A 26,999-nucleotide genomic window follows, 5' to 3' on the forward strand; every position below is an offset into this window, starting at 1 on the left:
CCAACCACTTGAGAATTTGATATTTTCTACTCCTTGAAATTTTTGGATCATTAGGTCCACTTGCATCCTCAACATGTTTCTAGCATGCATATCCACCACACTTAATGCATGTTGGGATCAGTTAGAGGTCCCTTTCCTATAAAATCCCACTAAGCTTATTATTAGGGGTTGTACTAGAGGAATTTCCCAAGCATGGATAACAAAACCTCGGAGTCCATTTTTAGTGTGTGAAATAATTTTCATTTTTTTTTGCATACATGAACTCTAAAATTTTCCTTTTGTTATGCCTTATATCTTTTTTGTTTACTCCAAAAAATGGGAGAGAGAAAACTCAAGTTTGGATCTGAAAACAAATTTGAACATCCAAAATGGAAATGCACAAATGTTGAGAGAGGTAGTTCAAAAACGTATCTGTGATTTTTAAGGATAGGCAAAAAGTGGGTTGTTTGGCCCTGGTAAATATCCAACCACTTGAGAATTTGATTTTTTCTACTCCTTGAAAATTTTAAATCATTAGGTCCACTTGCATCCTCAACATGTTTCTAGCATGCATATCCACCACACTTAATGCATGTTGGGATCAGTTGGAGGCCCCATTCCTATAAAATTCCACCAAGCTTATTATTAGGGGTTGTACTAGTGGAATTTCCCAAACATGGATAACAAAACCTTGGAGTTCATTTTTAGTGCGTGAAATTATTTTCAAATTTTTTTTTGCAAATATGAACTCTAAAATTTTCATTTTTTTATGCCTTATTTATCGGTTTTGTTTAGGAGACAAAAAGGAAGAGTGAACTCTCAAGTTTGGATCTGAAAAAAAATTTGAACATCCAAAATGGAAATGCACAAATGCTGAGAGAGATGGTTCCAAAAAGTATCTGTGATTTTTAAGGATAGGCAAACAGTGGGTTGTTTGGCCCTGGTAAATATCCAACCGCTTGAGAATATTATTTTTTCTACTCCTCGAAATTTTTGGATCATTAAATCAACTTGCATCCTCAATATGTTTCTGGCATGCATATCTGCCATACTTAAAGCATGTTGGGATCAGTTAGAGGTGCCTTTCCTATAAAATTCCACCTAGCTTATTATTAGGGGTTGTACTAGTGGAATTTCCCAAACAATTATATAGCAAAACCTTTGATTTCATTTTTAGTGCGTGAAATAATTTTCAAATTTTTTTTGCATACATGAACTCTAAAATTTCATTTTGTAATGCCTTATATCTTTTTTTTTTAGGAGAAAAAAAAGGAGAGTGAACACTCAAGTTTGGATCTGAAAACAAATTTGAACATCCAAAATGGACATGCACAAATGCTGAGAGAGATAGTTCCAAAAAGTATCTGTGATTTTTATGGATAGGCAAAAAGTGGGTTGTTTGGCCTTGTAAATATCCAAACACTTGAGAATTTGATTTTTTCTACTCCTTGAAATTTTTGGATCATTAGGTCCACTTGCATCCTCAACATGTTTCTGGCATGCATATCCACCACACTTAAACATGTTGGGATCAGTTAGAGGTCCCTTTCCTATAAAATCCCACCAAGCTTATTATAAGGGGTTGTACTAGTGGAATTTCCCAAACATGGATAGCAAAACGTTTGAATTCTTTTTTAGTGCTTGAAATAATTTTCAAATTTTTTTTGCATACATGAACTCTAAAATTTTCATTTTGTTATGCCTTATATCTGTTTTGTTTAGGAGAAAAAAAGGGAGAGTGAAAACTCTAGTTTGGATCTGAAAACAAATTTGTACATCCAAAAAGGAAATGCACAAATGCTGAGAGAGATAGTTCCAAAAAGTATCTGTGATTTTTAAGGAAAGTAAAAAAGTGGGTTGTTTGGCCTTGTAAATATCCAACCACTTGAGAATTTGATTTTTTCTACTTGAAATTTTTGGATCATTAGGTCCACTTGCATCCTCAACATGTTTCTGGCATGCATATCCACCACACTTAAAGCATGTTGGGATCAGTTTGAGGTCCCTTTCCTATAAAATTCCACCAAGCTTATTATTAGGGGTTGTACTAGTGGAATTTCCCAAACATGGATAGCAAAACCTTTGAGTTCATTTTTAGTGCGAGAAATAATTTTCAAATTTTTTTTGCATACATGAAGTCTATAATTTTCATTTTGTTATTCCTTATATCTTCTTTGTTTAAGAAAAAAAATGGGAGTGTGAAAACTCAAGTTTGGATCTGAAAACAAATTTGAGCATCCAAAATGGAAATGCACAAATGCTGAGAGAGATAGTTCCGAAAAGTATCTGTGATTTTTAAGGATGGGTAAAAAGTGGGTTGTTTGGCCCTGGTAAATATCCAACCACTTGAGAATTTGATTTTTTCTTCTCCTTGAAATTTTTGGATCATTAGGTCCACTTGCATCCTCAACATGTTTCTGGCATGCATATCCACCACACTTAAAGCATGTTGGGATCAGTTAGAGGTCCATTTCCTTTAAAATTCCACCAAGCTTATTATTAGGGGTTGTACTAGTGGAATTTCCCAAACATGGATAACAAAACCTTGAAGTTCATTTTTAGTGCGTGAAATAATTTTCAAATTTTTTTTGTATACATGAACTCTAAAATTTTCATTATGTTATGCCTTATATCTTTTTTTTTACTCCAGAAAAGGGAGAGAGAAAACTCAAGCTTGGATCTGGAACCAAATTTTGAACATCCAAAATGGAAATGCACAAATGCTAAGAGAGGTAGTTCAAAAAAGTATCCATGATTTTTAAGGATGGGCAAAAAGTGGGTTGTTTGGCCCTGGTAAATATCCAACCACTTGAGAATTTGATTTTTTCTACTCCTTGAAAATTTTAAATCATTAGGTCAACTTGCATCCTCAACATGTTTCTGGCGTGCTTATCCACCACACTTAAAGCATCTTGGGATCAGTTAGAGGTCCCTTTGCTATAAAATTCCACCAAGCTTATTATTAGGGGTTGTACTAGTGGAATTTCCCAAACATAGATAGCAAAACCTTTGAGTTCATTTTTAGTGCGTGAAATAATTTTCAAATATTTTTTGCATACTTGAACTCTAAAATTTTCATTTTGTTATGCCTTATATCTTCTTTGTTTAGGAAAAAAGAAGAGAGAGTGAAAACTCAAGTTTGGATATGAAAACAAATTTTAACATCCAAAATGGAAATGCACAATGCTGAGAGAGATAGTTCCAAAAAGTATCTGTGATTTTTAAGGATAGGCAAAAAGTGGGTTGTTTGGCCCTGGTGCCAACCACTTGAGAATTTGATTTTTTCTACTCCTTCAAATTTTTGGCTCATTAAGTCAACTTGCAATGTCAACATGTTTCTGGCATGCATATCCACCACACTTAAAGCATGTTGGGATCAGTTAGAGGTCCCTTTCCTTTAAAATTCCACCATGCTTATTGTTAGAGGTTGTACTAGTGGAATTTCCCAAACAGGGATAACAAAACCTTGGAGTTCATTTTCAGTGCGAGAAATAATTTTCAAATTTCTTTTGCATACATGAACTCTAAAATTTTCATTTTTTTATGCCTTATATATCTGTTTTGTTTAGGAGACAAAAAAGGAGAGTGAAAACTCAAGTTTGGATCTGAAATCAAATTTGAACATCCAAAATGGAAATGCCCAAATGCTGAGAGAGATAGTTCCAAAAAGTATCTGTGATTTTTAAGCATGGACAAAAAGTGGGTTGTTTGGCCCTGGTACATATCCATCCACTTCAGAATTTGATTTTTTCTACTCCTTGAAAATTTTGGATCATTAGGTCCACTTGCATCCACAACATGTTTTTGGCATGCATATCCACCACACTTAAAGCATGTTGGTATCAGTTAGAGGTCCCTTTCCTATAAAATCCCACCAAGCTAATTATTAGGGGTTGTACTAGTGGAATTTCCCAAACATGCATAACAAAACCTTGGAGTTCATTTTTAGTGCGTAAAATAATTTTCAAATTTTTTTTGCATACATGAACTCTAAAATTTTCATTTTTTAATGTCTTATATATATGTTTTGTTTAGGAGAACAAAAAGGGAGAGTGAAAACTCAAGTTTGGATCTGAAAACAAATTTGAACATCCAAAATGGAAATGCACAAATGCTGAGAGAGATAGTTCCAAAAAGTATCTGTGATTTTTAAGGATAGGCAAAAAGTGGGTTGTTTGGCCTGGTAAATATCCAACAACTTGAGAATTTGATTTTTTCTACTCCTTGAAAATTTTAAATCATTAGGTCCACTTGCATCCTCAACATGTTTCTGGCATGCATATCCACCACACTTAAAGCATGTTGGGATCAGTTAGAGGTCCCTTTCCTATCAAATCCCACCAAGCTTATTATTAGGGGTTGTACTAGAGGAATTTTCCACGCATGGATAACAAAACCTTGTAGTCCATTTTTAGTGTGTTAAATAATTTTCAATTTTTTTTTGCATACAAGAACTCTAAAATTTTCATTTTTTTATGCCTTAAATATCTGTTTTGTATAGGAAACAAAAAGGGAGTGTGAACGCTCAGGTTTGGATCTGAAAACAAATTTGAACATCCAAAATGGAAATGCACAAATGCTGAGAGAGATAGTTCTAAAAAGTATCTGTGATTTTTAAGGATAGGCAAAAAGTGGGTTGTTTCGCCTTGTAAATATCCAACCACTTCAGAATTTGATTTTTTCTATTCCTTGAAAATTTTGGATCATTAGGTCCACTTCCAACCTCAACATGTTTTAGGCATGCATATCCACCACACTTAAAGCATGTTGGGAGCAGTTAGAGGTCCCTTTCCTATAAAATTCCACCAAGCTTGTTATTAGGGGTTGTACTAGTGGAATTTCCCAAACATGGATAGCAAAACCTTTGAGTTCATTTTTAGTGCGTGAAATAATTTTCAAAATATTTTTTTCATACATGAACTCCAAAATTTTCATTTAGTTATGCCTTTTATCTTCTTTGTTTAGGAAAACAAAAGGAAGAGTGAAAACTCAAGTTTGGATCTGAAAACAAATTTGAACATCCAAAATGGAAATGCACAAATGCTGAGTGAGATAGTTCCAAAAAGTATCTGTGATTTTTAAGGATAGGCAAAAAGTGCGTTGTTTGGCCCAGGTAAATATCCAACCACTTGAGAATTTGATTTTTTCTACTCCTTGTAATTTTTGGATCATTAGGTCAACTTGCATCCTCAGAATGATTCTGGCATGCATATCCACCACACTTAAAGCATGTTGGGATCAGTTAGAGGTCCCTTTCCGATAAAATTCCACCAAGCGTATTATTAGGGCTTGTACTAGTGGAATTTCCCAAACATGGATAACAAAACCTTGGAGTTCGTTTTTAGTGTGTGAAATAATTTTCAAATTTCTTTTGCATACATGAACTCTTAAATTTTCTTTTTTTTATGCCTTATATATCTGTTTTGTTTAGGAGACAAAAAGGGTGAGTGAAAACTCAAGTTCTGATCTGAAAACAAATTTGAGCATCCAAAATGGAAATGCACAAATGCTGAGAGAGTTAGTTCCAAAAAGTATCTGTGATTTTTAAGGATGGACAAAAAGTGGGTTGTTTGGCCTTGGTACATATCCAACCACCTGAGAATTTGATTTTTTCTACTCCTTGAAAATTTTGGATCATTAGGTCTACTTGCATTCTCAACATGTTTCTGGCATGCATATCCACCACACTTAATGCATGTTGGTATCAGTTAGAGGTCCCTTTCCTATAAAATCCCACCAAGCTTATTATTAGGGGTTGTACTAAGGGAATTTCCCAAGCATGGATAACAAAACCTTGGAGTCCATTTTTAGTGTGTGAAATAATTTTCAAATTTTTTTTGCATACATGAACTCTAAAATTTTCGTTTTGTTATGCCTTATATGTTTTTTGTTTAGGAGAAAAAATGGGAGAGAGAAAACTCAAGTTTGGATCTGAAAACAAATTTGAACATCCAAAATGGAAATGCACAAATGCTGAGAGAGGTAGTTCAAAAAAGTATCTGTGATTTTCAAGGATAGGCAAAAAGTGGGTTGTTTGGCCTTGTAAATATCCAACCACTTCAGAATTTGATTTTTTCTACTCTTAGAAAATTTTAAATCATTAGGTCCACTTGCATCCTCAACTTGTTTCTGGCATGCATATCCACCACACTTAAAGCATGTTGGGATCAGTTAGAGGTCCCTTTCCTATAAAATTCCACCAAGCGTGTTATTAGGGGTTGTACTAGTGGAATATCCCAAACATAGATAACAAAACCTTGGAGTTCATTTTTAGTGCGTGAAATAATTTTCAATTTTTTTTTGCATACATGAACTCTAAAATTTTCATTTTTTTATGCCTTATATATCTGTTTTGTATAGGAAACAAAAAGGGAGAGTGAACGCTCAAGTTCGGATCTGAAAACAAATTTGAACATCCAAAATGGAAATGCACAAATGCAGAGAGAGATAGTTCCAAAAAGTATCTGTGATTTTTAAGGATAGGCAAAAAGTGGGTTGTTTGGCCTTGTAAATATCCAACCACTTGAGAATTTGATTTTTTCTACTCCTTGAAAATTTTGGATCATTAGGTCCACTTGCATGCTCAACATGTTTCTGGCATGCTTATCCACCACACTTAAAGCATGTTGGGAGCAGTTAGAGGTCCCTTTCCTATAAAATTCCACCAAGCTTATTATTAGGGGATGTACTAGTGGAATTTCCCTAACATGGACAACAAAACCTTGGAGTTCATTTTTAGTGCGTGAAATAATTTTCAAATTTTTTTTGCATTCATGAACTCTAAAATTTTCATTCTTTAATATCTGATATATATGTTTTGTTTAGGAGAACAAAAAGGGAGAGTGAACGCTAAAGTTTGGATCTGAAAACAAATTTGAACATCCAAAATGGAAATGCACAAATGCTGAGAGAAAAAGTTCCAAAAAGTATCTGTGATTTTTAAGGATAGGCAAAAAGTGGGTTGTTTGGCCCTGGTAATTATCCAACCACTTGGGAATATTATTTTTTCTACTCCTTGAAATTTTTGGATCATTAGGTCCACTTGCATCCTCAACATGTTTTAGGCATGCATATCCACCACACTTAAAGCATGTTGGGAGCAGTTAGAGGTCCCTTTCCTATAAAATTCCACCAAGATTATTATTAGGGGTTGTACTAGTGGAATTTCCCAAACATGGATAGCAAAACCTTTGAGTTCATTTTTAGTGCGTGAAATAATTTTCAAAATATTTTTTTCATACATGAACTCCAAAATTTTCATTTAGTTATGCCTTTTATCTTCTTTGTTTAGGAAAACAAAAGGAAGAGTGAAAACTCAAGTTTGGATCTGAAAACAAATTTGAACATCCAAAATGGAAATGCACAAATGCTGAGTGAGATAGTTCCAAAAAGTGAGTTGTTTGGCCCAGGTAAATATCCAACCACTTGAGAATTTGATTTTTTCTACTCCTTGTAATTTTTGGATCATTAGGTCAACTTGCATCCTCAGCATGATTCTGGCATGCATATCCACCACACTTAAACATGTTGGGATCAGTTAGAGGTCCCTTTCCTTTAAAATTCCACCAAGCGTATTATTAGGGGTTGTACTAGTGGAATTTCCCAAACATGGATAACAAAACCCTAGAGTTCGTTTTTAGTGCGTGAAATAATTTTCAAATTTCTTTTGCATACATGAACTCTTAAATTTTCATTTTTTATGCCTTATATATCTGTTTTGTTTAGGAGACAAAAAGTGTGAGTGAAAACTCAAGTTTGGATCTGAAAACAAATTTGAACATCCAAAATGGAAATGCACAAATGCTGAGAGAGTTAGTTCCAAAAAGTATCTGTGATTTTTAAGGATGGACAAAAAGTGGGTTGTTTGGCCCTGGTACATATCCAACCACTTGAGAATTTGATTTTTTCTAGTCCTTGAAAATTTTGGATCATTAAGTCCACTTGCATTCTCAACATGTTTCTGGCATGCATATCCACCACACTTAATGCATGTTGGTATCAGTTAGAGGTCCCTTTCCTATATCCCACCAAGCTTATTTTTAGGGGTTGTACTAAGGGAATTTCCCAAGCATGGATAACAAAACCTTGGAGTCCATTTTTAGTGTGTGAAATAATTTTCAAATTTTTTTTGCATACATGAACTCTAAAATTTTCATTTTGTTATGCCTTATATCTTTTTTGTTTAGGAGAAAAAAAGGGAGATTGAAAACTCAAGTTTGGATCTGAAAACAAATTTGAACATCCAAAATGGAAATGCACAAATGCTGAGAGAGATAGTTCCAAAAAGTATCTGTGATTTTTAAGGATAGGCAAAAAGTGGGTTGTTTGGCCTTGTAAATATCCAACCACTTGAGAATTTGAGTTTTTCTACTCCTTGAAATTTTTGGATCATTATGTCCGCTTGCATCCTCAACATGTTTCTAGCATGCATATCCACCACACTTAAAGCATGTTGGGAGCAGTTAGAGGTCCCTTTCCTATATAATTCCACCAAGCTTATTAGGGGTTGTACTAGTGGAATTTCCCAAACATGGATAGCAAAACCTTTGAGTTCATTTTTAGTGCGTGAAATAATTTCCAAATATTTTTTGCATACATGAACTCTAAAATTTTCCTTTGGTTATGCCTTATAACTTCTTTGTTTAGGAAAAAAGATGGGAGAGTGAAAACTCAAGTTTGGATATGAAAACAAATTTGAACATCCAAAATGGAAATGCACAAATGCTGAGAGAGATAGTTCCAAAAAGTATCTGTGATCTTTAAGGATAGGCAAAAAGCGGGTTGTTTGTGAATATCCAACCACTTAAGAATTTGATTTTTTCAACTCCTTAAAAATTTTGGGATCATTAGGTCCACTTGCATCCTCAACATGTTTCTGACATGCATATCCACCACCCTTAAAGCATGTTGGGATCAGTTAGAGGTCCTTTTCCTATAAAATTCCACCAAGCTTATTATTAGGGGTTGTACTTGTGGAATTCCCCAAACATGGATAACAAAACCTAGGAGTCCATTTTTAGTGCGTGAAATAATTTTCAAATTTTTTTTGCATACATGAACTCTAAAATTTTCATTTTGTTATGCCTTATATCTTTTTTGTTTAGAAGAAAAAAAGGGAGATTGAAAACTCAAGTTTGGATCTGAAAACAAATTTGAACATCCAAAATGGAAATGCACAAATGCTGAGAGAGATAGTTCCAAAAAGTATCTGTGATTTTTAAGGATAGGCAAAAGGTGGGTTGTTTGGCCTTGTAAATATCCAACCACTTGAGAATTTGAGTTTTTCTACTCCTTGAAATTTTTGGATCATTAGGTCCACTTGCATCCTCAACATGTTTCTACCATGCATATCCACCACACTTAAAGCATGTTGGGAGCAGTTAGAGGTCCCTTCCCTATAAAATTCCACCAAGCTTATTAGGGGTTGTACTAGTGGAATTTCCCAAACATGGATAGCAAAACCTTTGAGTTCATTTTTAGTGCGTGAAATAATTTCCAAATATTTTTTGCATACATGAACTCTAAAATTTTCATTTGGTTATGCCTTATAACTTCTTTGTTTAGGAAAAAAGAAGAGAGAGAGAAAACTCAAGTTTTGATCTGAAAACAAATTTGAACATCCAAAATGGAAATGCACAAATGCTGAGAGAGATAGTTCTACAAAGTATCTGTGATTTTTAAGGAAAGGTAAAAAGTGGGTTGATTGGCCTTGTAAATATCCAACCACTGAGAATTTGATTTTTTCTACTCCTTGAAAATTTTGGATCATTAGGTCCACTTGCATCCTCAACATGTTTCTGGCATGCTTATCCACCACACTTAAAGCATGTTGGGATCAGTTAGAGGTCCCTTTCCTATAAAATTCCACCAAGCATAGGGGTTGTACTTGTGGAATTTCCCAAACATGGATAACAAAACCTTGGAGCTCATTTTTAGTGCGTGAAATAATTTTCAAATTTTTTTTGTATACATGAACTCTAAAATTTTCATTTTGTTATGCCTTATTTCTTTTTTGTTTAGGAAAAAAAGGGAGAGTGAAAACTCAAGTTTGGATCTGAAAACAAATTTGAATATCCAAAATGGAAATGCACAAATGCTGAGAGAGATAGTTCCAAAAAGTATCAGTGATTTTTAAGGATACGCAAAAAGTAGGTTGTTTGGCCCTGGTAAATATCAACCACTTGAGAATTTGATTTTTTCTACTCCTTGAAATTTTTAGATCATTAGGTCAACTTGCATCCTCAACATGTTTCTGGCATGCATATCCACCACACTTAAAGCATGTTGGGATCAGTAAAAGGTCCCTTTGCTATAAAATTCCACCAAGCGTATTATTAAGGGTTGTACTAGTGGAATTTCCCAAACATGGAAAACAAAACCTTGGAGTTCGTTTTTAGTGCGTGAAATAATTTTCAAATTTTTTTTGCATACATGAACTCCAAAATTTTCATTTTTTTGTGCCTTATATATCTTTTTTTTTAGGAGACAAAAGGGAGAGTGAAAACTCAAGTTTGGATCTGAAAACAAATTTGAACATCCAAAATGGAAATACACAAATGCTGAGAGAGATAGTTCCAAAAAGTATCTGTGATTTTTAAGGATAGGCAAAAAGTGGGTTGTTTGGCCCTGGTAAATATCCAACCACTTGAGAATTTGATTTTTTCTACTCCTTGAAAATTTTGGATCGATAGGTTCATTTGCATTCTCAACATGTTTCTGGCATGCATATCCACCACACTTAATGCATGTTGGGATTAGTTAGAGGTCCCTTTCCTATAAAATCCCACCGAGCTTATTATTAGGGGTTGTACTAAGGGAATTTCCCAAGCAAGGATAACAAAACCTTGGAGTCCATTTTTAGTGTGTGAAATAATTTTCAAATTTTTTTTGCATACATGAACTCTAAAATTTTCATTTTGTTATGCCTTATATTTTTTTTGATTAGGAGAAAAAATGGGAGAGAGAAAACTCAAGTTTGGATCTGAAAACAAATTTGAACATCCAAAATGGAAATGTACAAATGCTGAGAGAGGTAGTACCAAAAAGTATCTGTGATTTTCAAGTATAGGCAAAAAGTGGGTTGTTTGGCCTTGTAAATATCCAACCACTTGAGAATTTGATTTTTTCTACTCGTTGAAAATTTTGGATCATTAGGTCCACTTGCATCCTCAACATGTCTCTGGCATGCATATCCACCACACTTAATGCAGGTTGGGATCAGTTAGAGGTCCCTTTCCTATAAAATCTCTACAGGCTTATTATTAGGGGTTGTACTAGAGGAATTTCCCAAGCATGGATAAAAAAACCTTGGAGTCCATTTTTAGTATGTGAAATAATTTTCAATTTTTTTTTTCATTCCTGAACTCTAAAACTTTCATTTTGTTATGCCTTATATCTTTTTTGTTTACTCCAAAAAATGGGAGAGAGAAAACTCAAGTTGGGATCTAAAAACAAATTTGAACATCCAAAATGGAAATGCACAAATGCTGAGAGAGGTAGTTCAGAAAAGTATCTGTGATTTTTAAGGATAGGCAAAAAGGGAGTTGTTTGGCCTTGTAAATATGCAACCACTTGAGAATTTGATTTTTTCTACTCCTTGAAATTTTTGGATCATTAGGTCAACTTGCATCCTCAACATGATTCTGGCATGCATATCTACCACACTTAAAGCATGTTGGGATCAGTTAGAGGTCCCTTTCCTATAAAATTCCACCAAGCGTATTATTAGGGGTTGTACTAGTGGAATTTCCCAAACATGGATAACAAAACCTTGGAGTTCATTTTTAGCGAGTGAAATAATTTTCAAATTTTTTTTGCATACATGAACTCTTAAATTTTTATTTTTTTATGCCTTATATATCTGTTTTGTTTAGGAGACAAAAAGGGTGAGTGAAAACTCAAATTTGGATCTGAAAACAAATTTGATCATCCAAAATGGAAATGCACAAATGCTGAGAGAGTTAGTTCCAAAAAGTATCTGTGATTTTGAAGGATAGGCAAAAAGTGGGTTGTTTGGCGCTGGTAAATATCCAACCACTTGAGAATTTGATTTTTTCTACTCCTTGAAAATTTTGGATCATTAGGTCCACTTGCATTCTCAACATGTTTCTGGCATGCATATCCACCACACTTAATGCATGTTGGGATTAGTTAGAGGTCCCTTTCCTATAAAATCCCACCAAGCTTATTATTAGGGGTTGTACTTGTGGAATTACCTAAACATGGAGAACAAAACCATGGAGTCCATTTTTAGTGCGTGAAATAATTTTCAAATTTTTTTTGCATACATGAACTCTAAAATTTTCATTTTGTTATGCCTTATATCTTTCTTGTTTAGGAGAAAAAATGGGAAAGTGAAATCTCAAGTTTGGTTCTGAAAACAAATTTGAACATCCAAAATGGAAATGCACAAATGCTGAGAGAGATAGTTCCAAAAAGTATCCGTGATTTTTAAGGATAGGCAAAAAGTGGGTTTTTTGGCTCTAGTAAATATCCAACCACTTGAGAATTTGATTTTTCCTACTCCTTGAAATTTTTCGATCATTAGCTCCACTTGCATCCTCAACATGTTTCTGGCATGCATATCCACCACACCTAATGCATGTTGGGATCAGTTAGAGGTCCCTTTCCCATAAAAAAACACCAAGCTTATTATTAGGGGTTGTACTAGGGGAATTTCCCAAGCATGGATAACAAACCTTGGAGTCCATTTTTAGTGTGTGAAATAATTATTAAATTTTTTTTGCATACAAGAACTCTAAAATTTTCATTTAGTTATGCCTTATGTCTTTTTTGTTTAGGAGAAAAAAAAGGAGAGTGAAAACTCAAGTTTGGATTTGAAAACAAATTTGAACATCCAAAATGGAAATGCACAAATGCTGAGAGAGATAGTTCCAAAAAGAATCTGTCATTTTTAAGGATAGGCAAAAAGTGGGTTGTTTTGCCTTGTGAATATCCAACCACTTGAGAATTTGATTTTTTCTACTCCTTAAAAATTTTGGGATCATTAGGTCCACTTGCATCCTCAACATGTTTCTGCCATGCATATCCACCACACTTAAAGCATGTTGGGATCAGTTAGAGGTCCCTTTCCTTTAAAATTCCACCAAGCTTATTATTAGGGGTTGTACTTGTGGAATTCCCCAAACATGGATAACAAAACCTTGGAGTCCATTTTTAGTGCGTGAAATAATTTTCAAATTTTTTTTACATACATGAACTCTAAAATTTTCATTTTGTTATGCCTTATATCTTTTTTGTTTAGGAGAAAAAAAGGGAGAGTGAAAACTCAAGTTTGGATCTGAAAACAAATTTGAACATCCAAAATGGAAATACACAAATGCTGAGAGAGATAGTTCCAAAAAGTATCTGTGATTTTTAAGGATAGGCAAAAAGTGGGTTGTTTGGCCCTGGTAAATATCCAACCACTTGAGAATTTGATTTTTTCTACTCCTTGAAAATTTTGGATCGATAGGTTCATTTGCATTCTCAACATGTTTCTGGCATGCATATCCACCACACTTAATGCATGTTGGGATTAGTTAGAGGTCCCTTTCCTATAAAATCCCACCGAGCTTATTATTAGGGGTTGTACTAAGGGAATTTCCCAAGCAAGGATAACAAAACCTTGGAGTCCATTTTTAGTGTGTGAAATAATTTTCAAATTTTTTTTGCATACATGAACGCTAAAATTTTCATTTTGTTATGCCTTATATTTTTTTTGTTTAGGAGAAAAAATGGGAGAGAGAAAACTCAAGTTTGGATCTGAAAACAAATTTGAACATCCAAAATGGAAATGCACAAATGCTGAGAGAGGTAGTACCAAAAAGTATCTGTGATTTTCAAGTATAGGCAAAAAGTGGGTTGTTTGGCCTTGTAAATATCCAACCACTTGAGAATTTGATTTTTTCTACTCTTTGAAAATTTTGGATCATTAGGTCCACTTGCATCCTCAACATGTTTCTGGCATGCATATCCACCACACTTAATGCAGGTTGGGATCAGTTAGAGGTCCCTTTCCTATAAAATCTCTACAGGCTTATTATTAGGGGTTGTACTAGAGGAATTTCCCAAGCATGGATAAAAAAACCTTGGAGTCCATTTTTAGTATGTGAAATAATTTTCAATTTTTTTTTCATTCTTGAACTCTAAAACTTTCATTTTTTTATGCCTTATATCTTTTTTGTTTACTCCAAAAAATGGGAGAGAGAAAACTCAAGTTGGGATCTAAAAACAAATTTGAACATCCAAAATGGAAATGCACAAAATGCTGAGAGAGGTAGTTCAGAAAAGTATCTGTGATTTTTAAGGATAGGCAAAAAGGGAGTTGTTTGGCCTCGTAAATATGCAACCACTTGAGAATTTGATTTTTTCTACTCCTTGAAATTTTTGGATCATTAGGTCAACTTGCATCCTCAACATGATTCTGGCATGCATATCTACCACACTTAAAGCATGTTGGGATCAGTTCGAGGTCCCTTTCCTATAAAATTCCACCAAGCGTATTATCAGGGGTTGTACTAGTGGAATTTCCCAAACATGGATAACAAAACCTTGGAGTTCATTTTTAGCGAGTGAAATAATTTCAAATTTTTTTTGCATACATGAACTCTTAAATTTTTATTTTTTTATGCCTTATATATCTGTTTTGTTTAGGAGACAAAAAGGGTGAGTGAAAACTCAAGTTTGGATCTGAAAACAAATTTGATCATCCAAAATGGAAATGCACAAATGCTGAGAGAGTTAGTTCCAAAAAGTATCTGTGATTTTGAAGGATAGGCAAAAAGTGGGTTGTTTGGCTCTGGTAAATATCCAACCACTTGAGAATTTGATTTTTTCTACTCCTTGAAAATTTTGGATCATTAGGTCCACTTGCATTCTCAACATGTTTCTGGCATGCATATCCACCACACTTAATGCATGTTGGGATTAGTTAGAGGTCCCTTTCCTATAAAATCCCACCAAGCTTATTATTAGGGGTTGTACTTGTGGAATTACCTAAACATGGAGAACAAAACCATGGAGTCCATTTTTAGTGCGTGAAATAATTTTCAAATTTTTTTTGCATACATGAACTCTAAAATTTTCTTTTTGTTATGCCTTATATCTTTTTTGTTTAGGAGAAAAAATGGGAAAGTGAAATCTCTAAGTTTGGTTCTGAAAACAAATTTGAACATCCAAAATGGAAATGCACAAATGCTGAGAGAGATAGTTCCAAAAAGTATCTGTGATTTTTAAGGATAGGCAAAAAGTGGGTTGTTTGGCCCTGGTAAATATCCAACCACTTGAGAATTTGATTTTTTCTACTCCTTGAAAATTTTGGATCGATAGGTTCATTTGCATTCTCAACATGTTTCTGGCATGCATATCCACCACACTTAATGCATGTTGGGATTAGTTAGAGGTCCTTTTCCTATAAAATCCCACCGAGCTTATTATTAGGGGTTGTACTAAGGGAATTTCCCAAGCAAGGATAACAAAACCTTGGAGTCCATTTTTAGCGTGTGAAATAATTTTCAAATTTTTTTTGCATACATGAACTCTAAAATTTTCATTTTGTTATGCCTTATATTTTTTTTGTTTAGGAGAAAAAATGGGAGAGAGAAAACTCAAGTTTGGATCTGAAAACAAATTTGAACATCCAAAATGGAAATGCACAAACGCTGAGAGAGGTAGTACCAAAAAGTATCTGTGATTTTCAAGTATAGGCAAAAAGTGGGTTGTTTGGCCTTGTAAATATCCAACCACTTGAGAATTTGATTTTTTCTACTCTTTGAAAATTTTGGATCATTAGGTCCACTTGCATCCTCAACATGTTTCTGGCATGCATATCCACCACACTTAATGCAGGTTGGGATCAGTTAGAGGTCCCTTTCCTATAAAATCTCTACTGGCTTATTATTAGGGGTTGTACTAGAGGAATTTCCCAAGCATGGATAAAAAAACCTTGGAGTCCATTTTTAGTATGTGAAATAATTTTCAATTTTTTTTTTCATTCTTGAACTCTAAAACTTTCATTTTGTTATGCCTTATATCTTTTTTGTTTACTCCAAAAAATGGGAGAGAGAAAACTCAAGTTGGGATCTGAAAACAAATTTGAACATCCAAAATGGAAATGCACAAATGCTGAGAGAGGTAGTTCAGAAAAGTATCTGTGATTTTTAAGGATAGGCAAAAAGGGAGTTGTTTGGCCTCGTAAATATGCAACCACTTGAGAATTTGATTTTTTCTACTCCTTGAAATTTTTGGATCATTAGGTCAACTTGCATCCTCAACATGATTCTGGCATGCATATCTACCACACTTAAAGCATGTTGGGATCAGTTAGAGGTCCCTTTCCTATAAAATTCCACCAAGCGTATTATTAGGGGTTGTACTAGTGGAATTTCCCAAACATGGATAACAAAACCTTGGAGTTCATTTTTAGCGAGTGAAATAATTTTCAAATTTTTTTTGCATACATGAACTCTTAAATTTTTATTTTTTTATGCCTTATATATCTGTTTTGTTTAGGAGACAAAAAGGGTGAGTGAAAACTCAAGTTTGGATCTGAAAACAAATTTGATCATCCAAAATGGAAATGCACAAATGCTGAGAGAGTTAGTTCCAAAAAGTATCTGTGATTTTGAAGGATAGGCAAAAAGTGGGTTGTTTGGCTCTGGTAAATATCCAACCACTTGAGAATTTGATATTTTCTACTCCTTGAAAATTTTGGATCATTAGGTCCACTTGCATTCTCAACATGTTTCTGGCATGCATATCCACCACACTTAATGCATGTTGGGATTAGTTAGAGGTCCCTTTCCTATAAAATCCCACCAAGCTTATTATTAGGGGTTGTACTTGTGGAATTACCTAAACATGGAGAACAAAACCATGGAGTCCATTTTTAGTGCGTGAAATAATTTTCAAATTTTTTTTGCATACATGAACTCTAAAATTTTCTTTTTGTTATGCCTTATATCTTTTTTGTTTAGGAGAAAAAATGGGAAAGTGAAATCTCAAGTTTGGTTCTGAAAACAAATTTGAACATCCAAAATGGAAATGCACAAATGCTGAGAGAGATAGTTCCAAAAAGTATCCGTGATTTTTAAGGATAGGCAAAAAGTGGGTTTTTTGGCTCTAGTAAATATCCAACCACTTGAGAATTTGATTTTTCCTACTCCTTGAAATTTTTCGATCATTAGCTCCACTTGCATCCTCAACATGTTTCTGGCATGCATATCCACCACACCTAATGCATGTTGGGATCAGTTAGAGGTCCCTTTCCCATAAAAAAACACCAAGCTTATTATTAGGGTTTGTACTAGGGGAATTTCCCAAGCATGGATAACAAACCTTGGAGTCCATTTTTAGTGTGTGAAATAATTATTAAATTTTTTTTGCATACAAGAACTCTAAAATTTTCATTTAGTTATGCCTTATGTCTTTTTTGTTTAGGAGAAAAAAAAGGAGAGTGAAAACTCAAGTTTGGTTCTGAAAACAAATTTGAACATCCAAAATGGAAATACACAAATGCTGAGAGAGATAGTTCCAAAAAGTATCCGTGATTTTTAAGGATAGGCAAAAAGTGGGTTTTTTGGCTCTAGTAAATATCCAACCACTTGAGAATTTGATTTTTCCTACTCCTTGAAATTTTTCGATCATTAGCTCCACTTGCATCCTCAACATGTTTCTGGCATGCATATCCACCACACCTAATGCATGTTGGGATCAGTTAGAGGTCCCTTTCCTTTAAAATTCCATCAAGCTTATTATTAGGGGTTGTACTTGTGGAATTCCCCAAACATGGATAACAAAACCTTGGAGTCCATTTTTAGTGCGTGAAATAATTTTCAAATTTTTTTTACATACATGAACTCTAAAATTTTCATTTTGTTATGCCTTATATCTTTTTTGTTTAGGAGAAAAAAAGGGAGAGTGAAAACTCAAGTTTGGATCTGAAAACAAATTTGAACATCCAAAATGGAAATACACAAATGCTGAGAGAGATAGTTCCAAAAAGTATCTGTGATTTTTAAGGATAGGCAAAAAGTGGGTTGTTTGGCCCTGGTAAATATCCAACCACTTGAGAATTTGATTTTTTCTACTCCTTGAAAATTTTGGATCGATAGGTTCATTTGCATTCTCAACATGTTTCTGGCATGCATATCCACCACACTTAATGCATGTTGGGATTAGTTAGAGGTCCCTTTCCTATAAAATCCCACCGAGCTTATTATTAGGGGTTGTACTAAGGGAATTTCCCAAGCAAGGATAACAAAACCTTGGAGTCCATTTTTAGCGTGTGAAATAATTTTCAAATTTTTTTTGCATACATGAACTCTAAAATTTTCATTTTGTTATGCCTTATATTTTTTTTGTTTAGGAGAAAAAATGGGAGAGAGAAAACTCAAGTTTGGATCTGAAAACAAATTTGAACATCCAAAATGGAAATGCACAAACGCTGAGAGAGGTAGTACCAAAAAGTATCTGTGATTTTCAAGTATAGGCAAAAAGTGGGTTGTTTGGCCTTGTAAATATCCAACCACTTGAGAATTTGATTTTTTCTACTCTTTGAAAATTTTGGATCATTAGGTCCACTTGCATCCTCAACATGTTTCTGGCATGCATATCCACCACACTTAATGCAGGTTGGGATCAGTTAGAGGTCCCTTTCCTATAAAATCTCTACTGGCTTATTATTAGGGGTTGTACTAGAGGAATTTCCCAAGCATGGATCAAAAAACCTTGGAGTCCATTTTTAGTATGTGAAATAATTTTCAATTTTTTTTTTCATTCTTGAACTCTAAAACTTTCATTTTGTTATGCCTTATATCTTTTTTGTTTACTCCAAAAAATGGGAGAGAGAAAACTCAAGTTGGGATCTGAAAACAAATTTGAACATCCAAAATGGAAATGCACAAATGCTGAGAGAGGTAGTTCAGAAAAGTATCTGTGATTTTTAAGGATAGGCAAAAAGGGAGTAGTTTGGCCTTGTAATTATGCAACCACTTGAGAATTTGATTTTTTCTACTCCTTGAAATTTTTGGATCATTAGGTCAACTTGCATCCTCAACATGATTCTGGCATGCATATCTACCACACTTAAAGCATGTTGGGATCAGTTAGAGGTCCCTTTCTTATAAAATTCCACCAAGCGTATTATTAGGGGTTGTACTAGTGGAATTTCCCAAACATGGATAACAAAACCTTGGAGTTCATTTTTAGCGAGTGAAATAATTTTCAAATTTTTTTTGCATACATGAACTCTTAAATTTTTATTTTTTTATGCCTTATATATCTGTTTTGTTTAGGAGACAAAAAGGGTGAGTGAAAACTCAAGTTTGGATCTGAAAACAAATTTGATCATCCAAAATGGAAATGCACAAATGCTGAGAGAGTTAGTTCCAAAAAGTATCTGTGATTTTGAAGGATAGGCAAAAAGTGGGTTGTTTGGCTCTGGTAAATATCCAACCACTTGAGAATTTGATTTTTTCTACTCCTTGAAAATTTTGGATCATTAGGTCCACTTGCATTCTCAACATGTTTCTGGCATGCATATCCACCACACTTAATGCATGTTGGGATTAGTTAGAGGTCCCTTTCCTATAAAATCCCACCAAGCTTATTATTAGGGGTTGTACTTGTGGAATTACCTAAACATGGAGAACAAAACCATGGAGTCCATTTTTAGTGCGTGAAATAATTTTCAAATTTTTTTTGCATACATGAACTCTAAAATGTTCTTTTTGTTATGCCTTATATCTTTTTTGTTTAGGAGAAAAAATGGGAAAGTGAAATCTCAAGTTTGGTTCTGAAAACAAATTTGAACATCCAAAATGGAAATGCACAAATGCTGAGAGAGATAGTTCCAAAAAGTATCCGTGATTTTTAAGGATAGGCAAAAAGTGGGTTTTTTGGCTCTAGTAAATATCCAACCACTTGAGAATTTGATTTTTCCTACTCCTTGAAATTTTTCGATCATTAGCTCCACTTGCATCCTCAACATGTTTCTGGCATGCATATCCACCACACCTAATGCATGTTGGGATCAGTTAGAGGTCCCTTTCCCATAAAAAAACACCAAGCTTATTATTAGGGGTTGTACTAGGGGAATTTCCCAAGCATGGATAACAAACCTTGGAGTCCATTTTTAGTGTGTGAAATAATTATTAAATTTTTTTTGCATACAAGAACTCTAAAATTTTCATTTAGTTATGCCTTATGTCTTTTTTGTTTAGGAGAAAAAAAAGGAGAGTGAAAACTCAAGTTTGGTTCTGAAAACAAATTTGAACATCCAAAATGGAAATACACAAATGCTGAGAGAGATAGTTCCAAAAAGTATCCGTGATTTTTAAGGATAGGCAAAAAGTGGGTTTTTTGGCTCTAGTAAATATCCAACCACTTGAGAATTTGATTTTTCCTACTCCTTGAAATTTTTCGATCATTAGCTCCACTTGCATCCTCAACATGTTTCTGGCATGCATATCCACCACACCTAATGCTTGTTGGGATCAGTTAGAGGTCCCTTTCCTTTAAAATTCCATCAAGCTTATTATTAGGGGTTGTACTTGTGGAATTCCCCAAACATGGATAACAAAACCTTGGAGTCCATTTTTAGTGCGTGAAATAATTTTCAAATTTTTTTTACATACATGAACTCTAAAATTTTCATTTTGTTATGCCTTATATCTTTTTTGTTTAGGAGAAAAAAAGGGAGAGTGAAAACTCAAGTTTGGATCTGAAAACAAATTTGAACATCCAAAATGGAAATACACAAATGCTGAGAGAGATAGTTCCAAAAAGTATCTGTGATTTTTAAGGATAGGCAAAAAGTGGGTTGTTTGGCCCTGGTAAATATCCAACCACTTGAGAATTTGATTTTTTCTACTCCTTGAAAATTTTGGGTCGATAGGTTCATTTGCATTCTCAACATGTTTCTGGCATGCATATCCACCACACTTAATGCATGTTGGGATTAGTTAGAGGTCCCTTTCCTATAAAATCCCACCGAGCTTATTATTAGGGGTTGTACTAAGGGAATTTCCCAAGCAAGGATAACAAAACCTTGGAGTCCATTTTTAGCGTGTGAAATAATTTTCAAATTTTTTTTGCATACATGAACTCTAAAATTTTCATTTTGTTATGCCTTATATTTTTTTTGTTTAGGAGAAAAAATGGGAGAGAGAAAACTCAAGTTTGGATCTGAAAACAAATTTGAACATCCAAAATGGAAATGCACAAACGCTGAGAGAGGTAGTACCAAAAAGTATCTGTGATTTTCAAGTATAGGCAAAAAGTGGGTTGTTTGGCCTTGTAAATATCCAACCACTTGAGAATTTGATTTTTTCTACTCTTTGAAAATTTTGGATCATTAGGTCCACTTGCATCCTCAACATGTTTCTGGCATGCATATCCACCACACTTAATGCAGGTTGGGATCAGTTAGAGGTCCCTTTCCTATAAAATCTCTACTGGCTTATTATTAGGGGTTGTACTAGAGGAATTTCCCAAGCATGGATAAAAAAACCTTGGAGTCCATTTTTAGTATGTGAAATAATTTTCAATTTTTTTTTTCATTCTTGAACTCTAAAACTTTCATTTTGTTATGCCTTATATCTTTTTTGTTTACTCCAAAAAATGGGAGAGAGAAAACTCAAGTTGGGATCTGAAAACAAATTTGAACATCCAAAATGGAAATGCACAAATGCTGAGAGAGGTAGTTCAGAAAAGTATCTGTGATTTTTAAGGATAGGCAAAAAGGGAGTAGTTTGGCCTCGTAAATATGCAACCACTTGAGAATTTGATTTTTTCTACTCCTTGAAATTTTTGGATCATTAGGTCAACTTGCATCCTCAACATGATTCTGGCATGCATATCTACCACACTTAAAGCATGTTGGGATCAGTTAGAGGTCCCTTTCTTATAAAATTCCACCAAGCGTATTATTAGGGGTTGTACTAGTGGAATTTCCCAAACATGGATAACAAAACCTTGGAGTTCATTTTTAGCGAGTGAAATAATTTTCAAATTTTTTTTGCATACATGAACTCTTAAATTTTTATTTTTTTATGCCTTATATATCTGTTTTGTTTAGGAGACAAAAAGGGTGAGTGAAAACTCAAGTTTGGATCTGAAAACAAATTTGATCATCCAAAATGGAAATGCACAAATGCTGAGAGAGTTAGTTCCAAAAAGTATCTGTGATTTTGAAGGATAGGCAAAAAGTGGGTTGTTTGGCTCTGGTAAATATCCAACCACTTGAGAATTTGATTTTTTCTACTCCTTGAAAATTTTGGATCATTAGGTCCACTTGCATTCTCAACATGTTTCTGGCATGCATATCCACCACACTTAATGCATGTTGGGATTAGTTAGAGGTCCCTTTCCTATAAAATCCCACCAAGCTTATTATTAGGGGTTGTACTTGTGGAATTACCTAAACATGGAGAACAAAACCATGGAGTCCATTTTTAGTGCGTGAAATAATTTTCAAATTTTTTTTGCATACATGAACTCTAAAATTTTCTTTTTGTTATGCCTTATATCTTTTTTGTTTAGGAGAAAAAATGGGAAAGTGAAATCTCAAGTTTGGTTCTGAAAACAAATTTGAACATCCAAAATGGAAATGCACAAATGCTGAGAGAGATAGTTCCAAAAAGTATCCGTGATTTTTAAGGATAGGCAAAAAGTGGGTTTTTTGGCTCTAGTAAATATCCAACCACTTGAGAATTTGATTTTTCCTACTCCTTGAAATTTTTCGATCATTAGCTCCACTTGCATCCTCAACATGTTTCTGGCATGCATATCCACCACACCTAATGCATGTTGGGATCAGTTAGAGGTCCCTTTCCCATAAAAAAACACCAAGCTTATTATTAGGGGTTGTACTAGGGGAATTTCCCAAGCATGGATAACAAACCTTGGAGTCCATTTTTAGTGTGTGAAATAATTATTAAATTTTTTTTGCATACAAGAACTCTAAAATTTTCATTTAGTTATGCCTTATGTCTTTTTTGTTTAGGAGAAAAAAAAGGAGAGTGAAAACTCAAGTTTGGTTCTGAAAACAAATTTGAACATCCAAAATGGAAATGCACAAATGCTGAGAGAGATAGTTCCAAAAAGTATCCGTGATTTTTAAGGATAGGCAAAAAGTGGGTTTTTTGGCTCTAGTAAATATCCAACCACTTGAGAATTTGATTTTTCCTACTCCTTGAAATTTTTCGATCATTAGCTCCACTTGCATCCTCAACATGTTTCTGGCATGCATATCCACCACACCTAATGCATGTTGGGATCAGTTAGAGGTCCCTTTCCTTTAAAATTCCATCAAGCTTATTATTAGGGGTTGTACTTGTGGAATTCCCCAAACATGGATAACAAAACCTTGGAGTCCATTTTTAGTGCGTGAAATAATTTTCAAATTTTTTTTACATACATGAACTCTAAAATTTTCATTTTGTTATGCCTTATATCTTTTTTGTTTAGGAGAAAAAAAGGGAGAGTGAAAACTCAAGTTTGGATCTGAAAACAAATTTGAACATCCAAAATGGAAATACACAAATGCTGAGAGAGATAGTTCCAAAAAGTATCTGTGATTTTTAAGGATAGGCAAAAAGTGGGTTGTTTGGCCCTGGTAAATATCCAACCACTTGAGAATTTGATTTTTTCTACTCCTTGAAAATTTTGGATCGATAGGTTCATTTGCATTCTCAACATGTTTCTGGCATGCATATCCACCACACTTAATGCATGTTGGGATTAGTTAGAGGTCCCTTTCCTATAAAATCCCACCGAGCTTATTATTAGGGGTTGTACTAAGGGAATTTCCCGAGCAAGGATAACAAAACCTTGGAGTCCATTTTTAGCGTGTGAAATAATTTTCAAATTTTTTTTGCATACATGAACTCTAAAATTTTCATTTTGTTATGCCTTATATTTTTTTTGTTTAGGAGAAAAAATGGGAGAGAGAAAACTCAAGTTTGGATCTGAAAACAAATTTGAACATCCAAAATGGAAATGCACAAACGCTGAGAGAGGTAGTACCAAAAAGTATCTGTGATTTTCAAGTATAGGCAAAAAGTGGGTTGTTTGGCCTTGTAAATATCCAACCACTTGAGAATTTGATTTTTTCTACTCTTTGAAAATTTTGGATCATTAGGTCCACTTGCATCCTCAACATGTTTCTGGCATGCATATCCACCACACTTAATGCAGGTTGGGATCAGTTAGAGGTCCCTTTCCTATAAAATCTCTACTGGCTTATTATTAGGGGTTGTACTAGAGGAATTTCCCAAGCATGGATAAAAAAACCTTGGAGTCCATTTTTAGTATGTGAAATAATTTTCAATTTTTTTTTTCATTCTTGAACTCTAAAACTTTCATTTTGTTATGCCTTATATCTTTTTTGTTTACTCCAAAAAATGGGAGAGAGAAAACTCAAGTTGGGATCTGAAAACAAATTTGAACATCCAAAATGGAAATGCACAAATGCTGAGAGAGGTAGTTCAGAAAAGTATCTGTGATTTTTAAGGATAGGCAAAAAGGGAGTAGTTTGGCCTCGTAAATATGCAACCACTTGAGAATTTGATTTTTTCTACTCCTTGAAATTTTTGGATCATTAGGTCAACTTGCATCCTCAACATGATTCTGGCATGCATATCTACCACACTTAAAGCATGTTGGGATCAGTTAGAGGTCCCTTTCTTATAAAATTCCACCAAGCGTATTATTAGGGGTTGTACTAGTGGAATTTCCCAAACATGGATAACAAAACCTTGGAGTTCATTTTTAGCGAGTGAAATAATTTTCAAATTTTTTTTGCATACATGAACTCTTAAATTTTTATTTTTTTATGCCTTATATATCTGTTTTGTTTAGGAGACAAAAAGGGTGAGTGAAAACTCAAGTTTGGATCTGAAAACAAATTTGATCATCCAAAATGGAAATGCACAAATGCTGAGAGAGTTAGTTCCAAAAAGTATCTGTGATTTTGAAGGATAGGCAAAAAGTGGGTTGTTTGGCTCTGGTAAATATCCAACCACTTGAGAATTTGATTTTTTCTACTCCTTGAAAATTTTGGATCATTAGGTCCACTTGCATTCTCAACATGTTTCTGGCATGCATATCCACCACACTTAATGCATGTTGGGATTAGTTAGAGGTCCCTTTCCTATAAAATCCCACCAAGCTTATTATTAGGGGTTGTACTTGTGGAATTACCTAAACATGGAGAACAAAACCATGGAGTCCATTTTTAGTGCGTGAAATAATTTTCAAATTTTTTTTGCATACATGAACTCTAAAATTTTCTTTTTGTTATGCCTTATATCTTTTTTGTTTAGGAGAAAAAATGGGAAAGTGAAATCTCAAGTTTGGTTCTGAAAACAAATTTGAACATCCAAAATGGAAATGCACAAATGCTGAGAGAGATAGTTCCAAAAAGTATCCGTGATTTTTAAGGATAGGCAAAAAGTGGGTTTTTTGGCTCTAGTAAATATCCAACCACTTGAGAATTTGATTTTTCCTACTCCTTGAAATTTTTCGATCATTAGCTCCACTTGCATCCTCAACATGTTTCTGGCATGCATATCCACCACACCTAATGCATGTTGGGATCAGTTAGAGGTCCCTTTCCCATAAAAAAACACCAAGCTTATTATTAGGGGTTGTACTAGGGGAATTTCCCAAGCATGGATAACAAACCTTGGAGTCCATTTTTAGTGTGTGAAATAATTATTAAATTTTTTTTGCATACAAGAACTCTAAAATTTTCATTTAGTTATGCCTTATGTCTTTTTTGTTTAGGAGAAAAAAAAGGAGAGTGAAAACTCAAGTTTGGTTCTGAAAACAAATTTGAACATCCAAAATGGAAATGCACAAATGCTGAGAGAGATAGTTCCAAAAAGTATCCGTGATTTTTAAGGATAGGCAAAAAGTGGGTTTTTTGGCTCTAGTAAATATCCAACCACTTGAGAATTTGATTTTTCCTACTCCTTGAAATTTTTCGATCATTAGCTCCACTTGCATCCTCAACATGTTTCTGGCATGCATATCCACCACACCTAATGCATGTTGGGATCAGTTAGAGGTCCCTTTCCTTTAAAATTCCATCAAGCTTATTATTAGGGGTTGTACTTGTGGAATTCCCCAAACATGGATAACAAAACCTTGGAGTCCATTTTTAGTGCGTGAAATAATTTTCAAATTTTTTTTACATACATGAACTCTAAAATTTTCATTTTGTTATGCCTTATATCTTTTTTGTTTAGGAGAAAAAAAGGGAGAGTGAAAACTCAAGTTTGGATCTGAAAACAAATTTGAACATCCAAAATGGAAATACACAAATGCTGAGAGAGATAGTTCCAAAAAGTATCTGTGATTTTTAAGGATAGGCAAAAAGTGGGTTGTTTGGCCCTGGTAAATATCCAACCACTTGAGAATTTGATTTTTTCTACTCCTTGAAAATTTTGGATCGATAGGTTCATTTGCATTCTCAACATGTTTCTGGCATGCATATCCACCACACTTAATGCATGTTGGGATTAGTTAGAGGTCCCTTTCCTATAAAATCCCACCGAGCTTATTATTAGGGGTTGTACTAAGGGAATTTCCCAAGCAAGGATAACAAAACCTTGGAGTCCATTTTTAGCGTGTGAAATAATTTTCAAATTTTTTTTGCATACATGAACTCTAAAATTTTCATTTTGTTATGCCTTATATTTTTTTTGTTTAGGAGAAAAAATGGGAGAGAGAAAACTCAAGTTTGGATCTGAAAACAAATTTGAACATCCAAAATGGAAATGCACAAACGCTGAGAGAGGTAGTACCAAAAAGTATCTGTGATTTTCAAGTATAGGCAAAAAGTGGGTTGTTTGGCCTTGTAAATATCCAACCACTTGAGAATTTGATTTTTTCTACTCTTTGAAAATTTTGGATCATTAGGTCCACTTGCATCCTCAACATGTTTCTGGCATGCATATCCACCACACTTAATGCAGGTTGGGATCAGTTAGAGGTCCCTTTCCTATAAAATCTCT

Source organism: Aristolochia californica, unplaced genomic scaffold (assembly GCF_029961685.1).
Source record: "Aristolochia californica isolate CCGP_79_NKW_82.1479 unplaced genomic scaffold, dmAriCali1.0.hap1 SCAF_4, whole genome shotgun sequence".
In the NCBI taxonomy this organism is placed as follows: Eukaryota; Viridiplantae; Streptophyta; class Magnoliopsida; order Piperales; family Aristolochiaceae; genus Aristolochia; species Aristolochia californica.